General features: G+C 38.0%; 1 pseudogene; it reads left to right on the forward strand.

Annotated features, from left to right (window-relative positions):
* Positions 1-2,784: 2,784 nt before the first annotated feature.
* On the forward strand, positions 2,785-9,821 carry LOC143385910 (zinc finger matrin-type protein 2 pseudogene; annotated as a pseudogene).
* The last annotated feature ends 231 nt before the right edge of the window (positions 9,822-10,052 follow it).

The raw sequence follows: 10,052 nt of genomic DNA on the forward strand, positions 1-10,052 counted from the left end.
CTGCACAGGCATGAAAACGGTATGCTCCCAAAGACTTTAAAAGAGGTATAAATCACAGGTGTCTCCAACCTATGACAGGCCCCCATAGACTTTGCCCCTTGAATAGCTCTTCACATTTTTGCAGTCTGTTCTAGAAAGCAGAAAAAGGAAAGAATATTTGTGATTTTGACCTGAAATAATAATAACAATGTTTTTTAACAAACAGAAAGATGCCACTCTTCAGAGATAAATAAAAATATTAGCATTGGAATCACCATGCAGGGACCAATAGATGGCAAAAAATGCCAACACAGCCAAGAGAAACATCTAAAAGTCCTCACTGCAAGTCACCATTGGGACATTTTCTAATATAACCTTTTCGTTAATGAATTAAAAGTTTGAGTTTCTAGGTGTTTGTTTTGATATGTTAAGTAGCTGCACAAATGATGAATGATGACTGATGTCTACTGGATGATGTCTATTCTTTGATGGAACATTCACCAACAGCATAACTTTGTCATGACTGTGTCTTAGCTAGTCCTGCGTACACACACCACAAAGCAGAAGATGCCAACAAGTGCTGAAGTAGCCATTCCTTTCCATACTGTCAATAATCATCCTTGTGGTTATACAATTCTTGTTAAACCTTTCTATTAAATTTGGCCAAGCCTCCTTTCAGGGAAGCCTCTTTTCCATCTTTCATGTTGTTCAATATCCAATGGAAAAGATGTCATTGATGGTTAAGGTATTGTGGCATTGAGGGTGATCCTGGTCTAAAACTCTCTGGCCCATGACAGAACAGAGAATGGTGGGAAGAACACAGAAAAGTACGTATGGCCTGCCTGTGACTTTGCCAATATATCACTCTCTGTACATGATTTAATTGCTCTGTGTTTTTCAAGGGTGGTACAGAATGCTCTTGTCCTAATCTCCTTAAGAAGCAAGAGTACTAAAAGGTAATTTAAGAAAATATGTCTCAGATATTGTCAAAAGCAATTAGAGATGGGAGGGGAGTTCGGGGAAATGTGGCACTGTATGGAAAGACAGTCACAGAGACCATAAATGTATGAAAAAGTTACATCTTCCTCAGGTTACAGTCTCATCTGTTTCAGATATTCCAGATTATCTATAAGAAAAAGGCAGAACTCGATAGAAAAGGTGGGCAAGAGATGGCAAAGAAATATTTATAGAAGAGGCTATTCAAATGTTCATCACTTGTATTAAAGAAGGCACATCTTCATTTATAGGCAAGGGGATGTAAAGCCATACTTCTTCAAACCCATCAGAATTCAAAAACAGAAAATACCAAGGATTAGCTACTCTTAAGAACAAGAGGCTGTCACATGCTAGTGACAGAAACAGAAAAACATTCCAAAATGGTATATCTGCTTCATGTTATCTACTCAAGTTAAAGATGTCATCACGTCTAGTGACCAAGCAATTCCACATCTAGATATATACTAAATATATATACACATTAACCAAAGGACATCCAAGAACATTCATAATGGCATTATTTGTGATTGCTGAAAATGAAAAATAACCCAAATTTCCATCAAGTAGATTATGGTACACTCATATGATGTAACACACTACAGCCCTCAAAATGAATAAACTATCCCCATAGGCAACAACAGCAACAAACCTCGCAAACACAATTTAGAAAGAGAAGCTGGGCACGAAGAATACATTATGTATAACTTCATTTACATAAAGCTAAAAAGGACAGGGAAAACTACTACAGTGTCAGAAGTGGGAACAATGGCCTCCTCTGGGGGGAGGAAGAGCACAGAGCCTGGGAAGGCACAGTAGGGTGCTGAGGTGCTGGCAGAGTTCTGCTTGAGTAGGGAGGTGGATTTCACAGTGAGCGCATTTTGGAATAATGCAATTGAACCTATGATTTCTGTACGTTTATCTGTGTAATATACTTCAATTAATAAATTTTCTTTTTTTTTTTTTTTTAAGGGGTAGTCCAAAATCTTTCTTTGGAAAAAAAAAGGATAAAAAGAAAAGTCTTAAATTTGATCAATCCTGATCAAATGATAAGCCTTTTATAAAAAACAATCTAAAATGATCTAATTTTTTTTTAAATTAAGCCTGCACAATTATCCTTTTACTAGTAAGATTGAACAGTTTTAAAAATAAACAAAGTAAGAGATTGAGTGACCAGTTTAAAAGGTTAAAGATCAGTAAGTTTCTGGGCTGGCGGAAGAAGCCCAGGTCCTGCTATTCCAAGCCCAGTACCACTTCTGTCTTTACAAAAGTGCTTTGAGGTTTAAAAACAATTTTGCTTCCCATCTTTAATCCACCAAGAAATTGTGTGCAATAGGATAAATATGGCAGCCCCATTGTGTTTCAGGTAAATTAAGTGTTGGAAGGAGGCTGTTGGCTATACCACCTTCCCGAGAAGCCTCAAGACCTCTCTCATGCCTACAGGCCCTTCCTGGGGATATCTATTTCCAAAGGTCTCAGGGCTTTGAATAATATGACACTGTGACCTGGCTTCTGCCATTATAGAGTGGTTGAAGGCACAAGTTTTAAAGGTGGAGTTGAGTTTGAGTCATAGCTCTGTCAGTGTTTAACTTCTCTGAGTCCTTGGTCCCAAATCTGCACAATAGCAGTAAAGGATATTGTTCACCTGCCTCCCAGGGCTGAGATGAACAGATGTGTGAAATCTGACATTAAGTTGAATGACTAATAAGAATGTCCTTGATAAAGATTTTTGGTTTTATTGGTGTAATATCAGATGACTGTCTTAAAGTCACATAAAGACCTGTGACCTCTGACGTAGCCTGAATGAGATCAATGCCGGAATTCTCTCCTGCCTGGTCAGCCCACTGCCCACTCTCTGTGACTGGGACGGATGAATTTGTGGAGGGAGTTGGAAGTCAGCGAGGACAGAAGTTGAAAATCTATATTGAGGAGGAAGACTTCATCAAGCGACAGGAGCCAACTAGGTAGAAGCCATGGAAGAAAGAAGTAAGCAGAGAAAACCTTGTTTGCAGCACTGAGCAAAGAAACTGACAGAGATGATTGAGAAAACAAGCAGGGCCCCTGCACACCAGTGGTGAGCAATGGACACCACGCTGCTGAAGGAAAAGACTTCTCAGTCACTGCCATCAGAGCTTCTGCAAGAAGACTGGAGGCTACCGGGGACAGGGGATGAAGCTCAGGTTCCCTGTGAGGCTTCCGGTGGCTTAGGAGAACAATCTCAGTTCTCTGCCCATTGTGTGGTTAAGCTGAGGACATCACTACCCCCCACCCAGCCCCAAAGCACTTTAACACCTGAAATACAAATTAGAGAAAGATGAACGATAAAGGGTCTGTCTTTTTTTTTTTTAATTAATTTTTATTGTTGGTTGTTCAAAACATTACATAGTTCCTGATAAATCACATTTCACACTTTGATTCAAGTGGGATATGAACTCCCATTTTTACCCCGTATACAGATTGCAGAATCACATCAGTTGCACATCCATTGATTTACATATTGCCATACTAGTGTCTGTTGTATTCTGCTGCCTTTCCTATCCTCTAAGGGGTCTGTCTTAAAGCCAAGTAGGTGGACCAGAATTAGATTAAGTCAATGGATAATGGTTCAAGTTTATATGGGAAGGCACTTAACTTTTACCTAATGAGTGTTATCTGTAATCTTCTTAAGCTTGTCCATCAAAGACTGACTGTTCAGTGAGCAAATTATTTCTAAACCTAAAGAACAGTGGATAAGATTTTCTTAACTATCCATATAGAGAAAATGTCTGGAATTGGTCCACTCAACCACAAATCCAGGAATTACTATTATGTCCCCAAATGGAACACACAACCCCAGGACAGAATAAATAGTCTTCCAAGTCTACTCAGAGGTGAGCTAATTTGAAAAGGAAAAGCAAATATCACACATACTAAAAGATCTACACTTAGACCAAAGATTTGGTCTCAAGTACAATAGAATCACCACATTAATTATTTAGGTTTTGTTTATAAAAGAAAATTCATAGAAAAATGGAGATAAGTAGTTCTAGATGTGAAAAAAAAAAAAAAAACACCAGGAAATCTAAAAAATACCTCTCCCAGATCCTGTAATGTTTGACTCTTAGGGGTGAAGTTCTGAATGTTAAATAGATTTTTCCTTAGACTACTATGTAAATTAACATTTCAGCTACTTTAAGTCCTTTGGGTTTCATTCCCCTCCAAGTAGGTAGACATCCAGAAAAAGATAATCTCCAAAATTATTTAAATAAATAGAATGTAGACGTATTGTCTTATATTTTCAAAATGAATATTACAAATTCTTTTCTGGATGTTTTCTGAGAAATATTTTACCATTATAGATGCTATGACTACTGATAATTTGAGGGTTACACGTAAAAATCATATCTGCCACAATTGTAAAAAAATAATAACTGGGTTGTGAACAGGGCTATGCGCATTTTGTTGCACTTAGAATAATATAGCAGTACCTATAACAAACAAACAGTGGACAGGCTTGGTTCTGCTGGATTTAGATTAACCTTTACAAGCAATGCAGAATTAGATTATGAAAATAAATTGAAAATGGCATCTCCTTAGACTCACTTTGTACTCTGCATTTTCTTAAGCTTTTATGTGACTGTCAAATATTAGTTCAGGACTCCGTTTGTATTTATAGCATTTTATCTTTTTTTTTTTTTTTTTTTTTTTAAGATAAGCACCAGTCTTCAGAGAAAGCTTCTGCCTACTGGATACAAAAAAAAAAAAAAAAAAAAAAAAACTCTTTCCTGAATGGTTGATGTTTCAAATATGAGCACAGATACCAGATGGCAAAAGGGGTAAAAAGAATTCAAGTTGTTTCATTGTTCAATGATAAGGATTTTTCCATCTACTGGTTCAATACTAACTTGGTTTACATTCACTTAGAGCCAATACAATTAAAATTCTATTTGAAGTGAAATGTTTCAGAGAGAAAAAAATAAGTAAGTACTCCCTGAGAAATCTTAGCATGGGTTACACCCATCATGTAAATAGCTAAGCTTTTATGTGTATACAAATGTGCACACATGATAAAACTAAGATATCAAATACATTTTGAAAAGTTCCAATGTCACAGACTTTAGTAATTCTAATGAAGATTACTTCACTTCTGGTAATTGAAAAGTGAGTGGACGTCTGCTAGAATTTAGAGTAAGGGTGACATAAATGTATCCAAAGTAATAATATACTGGAATGACCATCACAAAGGATGAAATGGGAGACCACTTGAGTGAACAATAAGGTGACAGTTGATAAGAAAATAAGTTTGAATGGATGATCCACTGAGATCAAAGGGCAAGTGATGCAGAGAACTAACAGTGACTAAAAATGACATCTCCGAGGAGGACAGGGAAGGATTTATACACTGAAATGGTTCAAAAGAGGAAAGAAGTACCCAGAGACAATGAGAGTTCATGAGAATAAGACTCAAGCAAGTATCACAAACAAGGAGTTCCAATATCCCTCTGTCTAGTTGACCTACTGAATTAATGTCCACATGACCGTTTCACAGAAAGAGATCCTACTCAAAGTTATGTAGTCATAATATTTTTACAGAATAACCTTCCCTTTTGTCCTGAAAACTTAAATTGGGCATTTCTTTTGTACTTAAAAGCTCCTCAGGAAATTAGCTGAGTCAATATGGCTGAATAAAGTAGGTCACTTTCCTGGCTGCTCCGTGGTAAGAACCAAGAAAGCAGAAAGGCGGCTTCTCAGCAAGGTGGGTAAAAAAATTCAAGGGAGCGGGGTGGTTTGCCAGGAATTAATACTGGATTAATACTTGAATTAATAATTCAAAGCAGATCAGTGACTCAGGAGGTTGGATATAATAAAATAAGGAAGAAATCCTCAGGGCCATGGTCACTCCCACTGCTGCTGAACCGGTTGGAGCGATGCCCCCTGGAGCAAAGTGAAGGCATAAGGGAATTAAAGGAACCTGCATTTTTAGGAGGCCTGGAGTGAGTCTGGGTACAGAGAGATCAGAGACCAAAGACACTGCCTCACTAAACTGAAAGCCGTGTTGCCCAATATCCTTGTGTAAAAAGAAGCCACATCTCTCCCAGCTGCCCAAGAAGGGCAGAGGAAGGAACCAGTTTATAACCACAGAATTGGAGCCAGTAACTGGGGGAGAGTCTATTCCTGCCAAACCCGAGATTGGCCCAGGCCTGGCAAATCCATACAGCATGACACAGTGTGCCTAAGTGACCAGGAGAAAATCAAATGTGGAGAGAGGTTTACATAGGGGAATACAGATTGTGGAAACCCATCAACCTCCTCCTGCTCCCCCACAGCATGGACACTTGTAGGGCCAGATGGTCTGGGAGAGGCAGGGCTGGCAGGAAATTCAAAAGGGTGGGGGTAGGAGTGATTGAGTTTGGAGAGTGAACCTGCAAGACCAGAAAACATGGGGTCTGCAGGTGATGGTGGGGGCTAAGGATTGGCTCCTCCACTGCATGAGTGGAATCCAGGGGAGATCCCTGAGATGTGGTCTCCCATTGAGGCCAGCAATTGCTGGGCCCTGGAGCTGTGATGATTTAAAATCTTCAGACCAAACGCCATTCAACAAAGAACCTGGAGCCTACCTAAGCCCAAACCACACTTTTAGGAGCTCAATCTATAGGATTTCTTCTTACACTCCAGCAACTCTACATTGAGGGTGAAGCAGACATCACACTCCATCCAATCCCACCTGATGCTGCTGAGAAGGGAATCTGAGAATTTTTTGAAATAATCCTAACTCTTCATCCAGATCTTTTTGTTGTTTATGATGTTAATCTTTGCCTGTTTAATATTTTTTCTTTTTAATTTTCTCTGTTTAATTTTGACATCAATGGTTCATGGTCACATAAATATTCAAATTTGTTTCATTTTTCTCATTTCTATTAGTTTTTTGAAGGTAGTTATTTTTCATGGCTCAATCTCTTGAGGGTTGGGATGTTTGATTAGTATTTTTCAGTTTTGTTTTATATTATTTTATTTTTTATTTTATATATTTTTCTCTCCCTTATCTGTTTCTCTTGATTCTCTTTCTCTGTTTTCTTCTGCTAATAGCCAATCTCAATTGTTCTCTCTTTCCCTCTTCCTTTAATTTTATACTTCTATTTTTTTCTCCTCTCTCATAATCATCACAGCCTACATCACTTCTGTTTCTTCTCTGTCCACCATTCATAATCGTAAATCCTTTTGCAAACTTACTGTTTTTAATGTGGGCCACAACTAATCACATCATTTCTCTTTATGTCAATTAACATCGTAGATGTCATAGCGGAAACTATTTAGTTTAATGCTTTATACTATTCACATTGGTGGTTGTTGTTATTTGTCTAGTCCTAAACCATGAGCAACTGGAAGCCTTCAGGGACACTATAAGTCCACAGGGTAGAAACTCTACACTGCCTAAGATCCATATTGTTAGGTGGGTAGACACACACACACACACACACACAAAAAAAAAAAAAAAAAAAAACATGAAAAAGCAAGGGAACAAATCTCCCCAAACAAACCAAGATATTTCATAACACAATCCATTGACACTACAGAGGAAGAAATGTCAGAGACGGAATTTATAATTCCTTATAAAACCTGAACTGCAAGGTAAAGAATGACATAAACAGTGAAATCAGAAAGAAAATACAGAAAGTGAAAGATCACTTCAATAGAGATAGAGATTCTGTAAAAAGTCAAGCAGAAATCCATGAAATGAAGGAATCAATTCCAGCCTCTTGTAACCACCCTTCTCCTATTTCTGTAAGTTTGGTTGTCTTAGATTCCACATGTACAATGTTTTTCATTCTGTGATGGTTTGTTTTACTTATCATAATGCCCTTGGTTTCATCACATTATCAAAAATAGATGGCAAACAGATATATGAAAAAAAAATCTTTGGGGAAATACTAATTAAAATCACAGTGATACATTACCTCATATGTGATAATAATAGGATGGCTATTATAAAAACTATGAAAAATAAGAAGTGTTGACAAGAATGTGAAGGAAAGAGGACTCTGTACACTATTGGTGAAAATTTAATAGTACAGCCATTAGTATAGCCATCTGGGCATGGTGGTGGTGCTGCTGTAATCCCAGAGGCTCTGGAGGTTGAGACAGGAGGATTGCAAGTTCAAAGCCCGTCTCAGTAACAGCAAGCTCTAAGCAACTCAGTGAGACCCTGTCTCTAAATAAAATACAAAATAGGCTGGGGATATGGCTCAGTGGTTAGGTGCCCCTGTGTTCAATCCCCAGTACCCATGCCCCCCATGAAAAACTATTAAGGTTCCTCAAGAAACTAAAAAAAAAAAAAAATGATGATTGATTACCTTATAACTCAGAAATCTCACTTCTGGGTATGAATCCAAAGGATTTGAAATAGTATGTAAATGAGATACCTGCACTCCCCTGTTTATTGAAGTATTGTTCTCAATAGCCAAGTTACAGGAATCAAACTATCTATTCAATGAATGAATAGAGAGGGAAATGAGGTGTACATATGTACACAATGGAATACTATTCAGGCTTTCAAAAATGAAATTCTGTCTTTAACATTGGAGAATCTGGTTATAATATGGCTAGAAGATTTACATTAATTGAAACACATGTTTTGTTAATGTTACATATTGATTTTTAATTTGGAGTTCTTAGGACTTCATGGATCTGGATGTTCATCTCCCTCTCCATATTTCTGGAGTTTTCTGTCATTATGTCTTTTTCTAAATAGTTTAATGTAAGGTGGGAGGGAAAGGGAGAGAAAAGGGAAATTGCATGGAAATGGAGGGAGACCCTCAATGTTATACAAAATTACATATAAGAGGTTGTGAGGGGAAGGGGAAAATAAACAAGGAGGGAAATGAATTACAGTAGATGGGGTAGAGAGAGAAGATGGGAGGGGAGGGATGGGGAGGGAGGATAGTAGAGGATAGGAAAGGTAGCAGAATACAACAATCACTAATATGGCATTATGTAAAAATGTGGATGTGTAACTGATGTGATTCTGCAATCTGTATTTGGGGTAAAAATGGGAGTTCATAACCCACTTGAATCTAATGTATGAAATATGATATGTCAAGAGCTTTGTAATGTTTGAACAACCAATAAAATAAATAAATAAATAAATAAATAAATAGTTTAATGTATTTTAATAGCAAATTTACAGTAACAGCCTAGAATACAATCAACATTAAAAACAGATAGCTGTGAGAATCCAAAACTACACTTACGGAGGTGATCTTGCCTTATAGCCTCAGACTGCTTTTATGGAATTTGGGTTTTAGCCAAAAATAGGACAAAGATGAATGAGAGAATCTCCCTAAGGAGAGGCTCAAGGAAGAGCAAAAAAAAAAGAAGGATGAAAAACCAGTGCACTTCTGTAGCACAGGGACTAGAAATTGGACTTGAAATCTAAGCTTGGGAGAAAATAATCATTTATAAGACCACTCCAGGGTCTGAGATGGGAGGGTATTACTACCATGTCTGTGACTGTGTGATGGAAGACTGCATCAACTTCCTGGATCTCATGAATGGTAGGGAGTGTCTATGAAACCCGGGTTTGTCTATGCATGTGGAACATTCCTCCCTAGATCAAGTGAAGAAACATTTTGAGGTCAACGAAAAAAGATGGAAGAAAGCTGAAGGATTGTGATTTTGAGAAGAGGTTGAAGGAACTCAGAGAAGAGGAGGAAATGGCTAGTGTCCACAAGAAAGAGTCACAGAAGGAGAAGAGAAAAAGGGCTGAGGAAGCCTTGATATTTGAGGAGGAGGATGAGATGGCAGCTGTGATGAGCTTCTTTGGCCTTAGTTTCACCAAGAAGAGTTACGGAGACTTTCTGTGCTTGGCCTAACTTTGGCCTTTGCAGGACCTAACTTTGTGTGTGTTGTAGGGAACATTTTCCTTTTAGTTACAGGTGAAAGTCCTTAAGAGTGTCAATGGGCAGGGCTAGATAGGGGCATTTCCCTTATTACAGGGCACAGGATGCAGAGGTAATGCTGAGCATATTGCTATAGCCTCAGTATATCACAAAAGTCACAAAACCTCTGTCCATCTGAGTTCCCATTAAAGATGTTCCCTTCTG

Source organism: Callospermophilus lateralis, chromosome 2, assembly GCF_048772815.1.
Source record: "Callospermophilus lateralis isolate mCalLat2 chromosome 2, mCalLat2.hap1, whole genome shotgun sequence".
In the NCBI taxonomy this organism is placed as follows: domain Eukaryota; kingdom Metazoa; phylum Chordata; class Mammalia; order Rodentia; family Sciuridae; genus Callospermophilus; species Callospermophilus lateralis.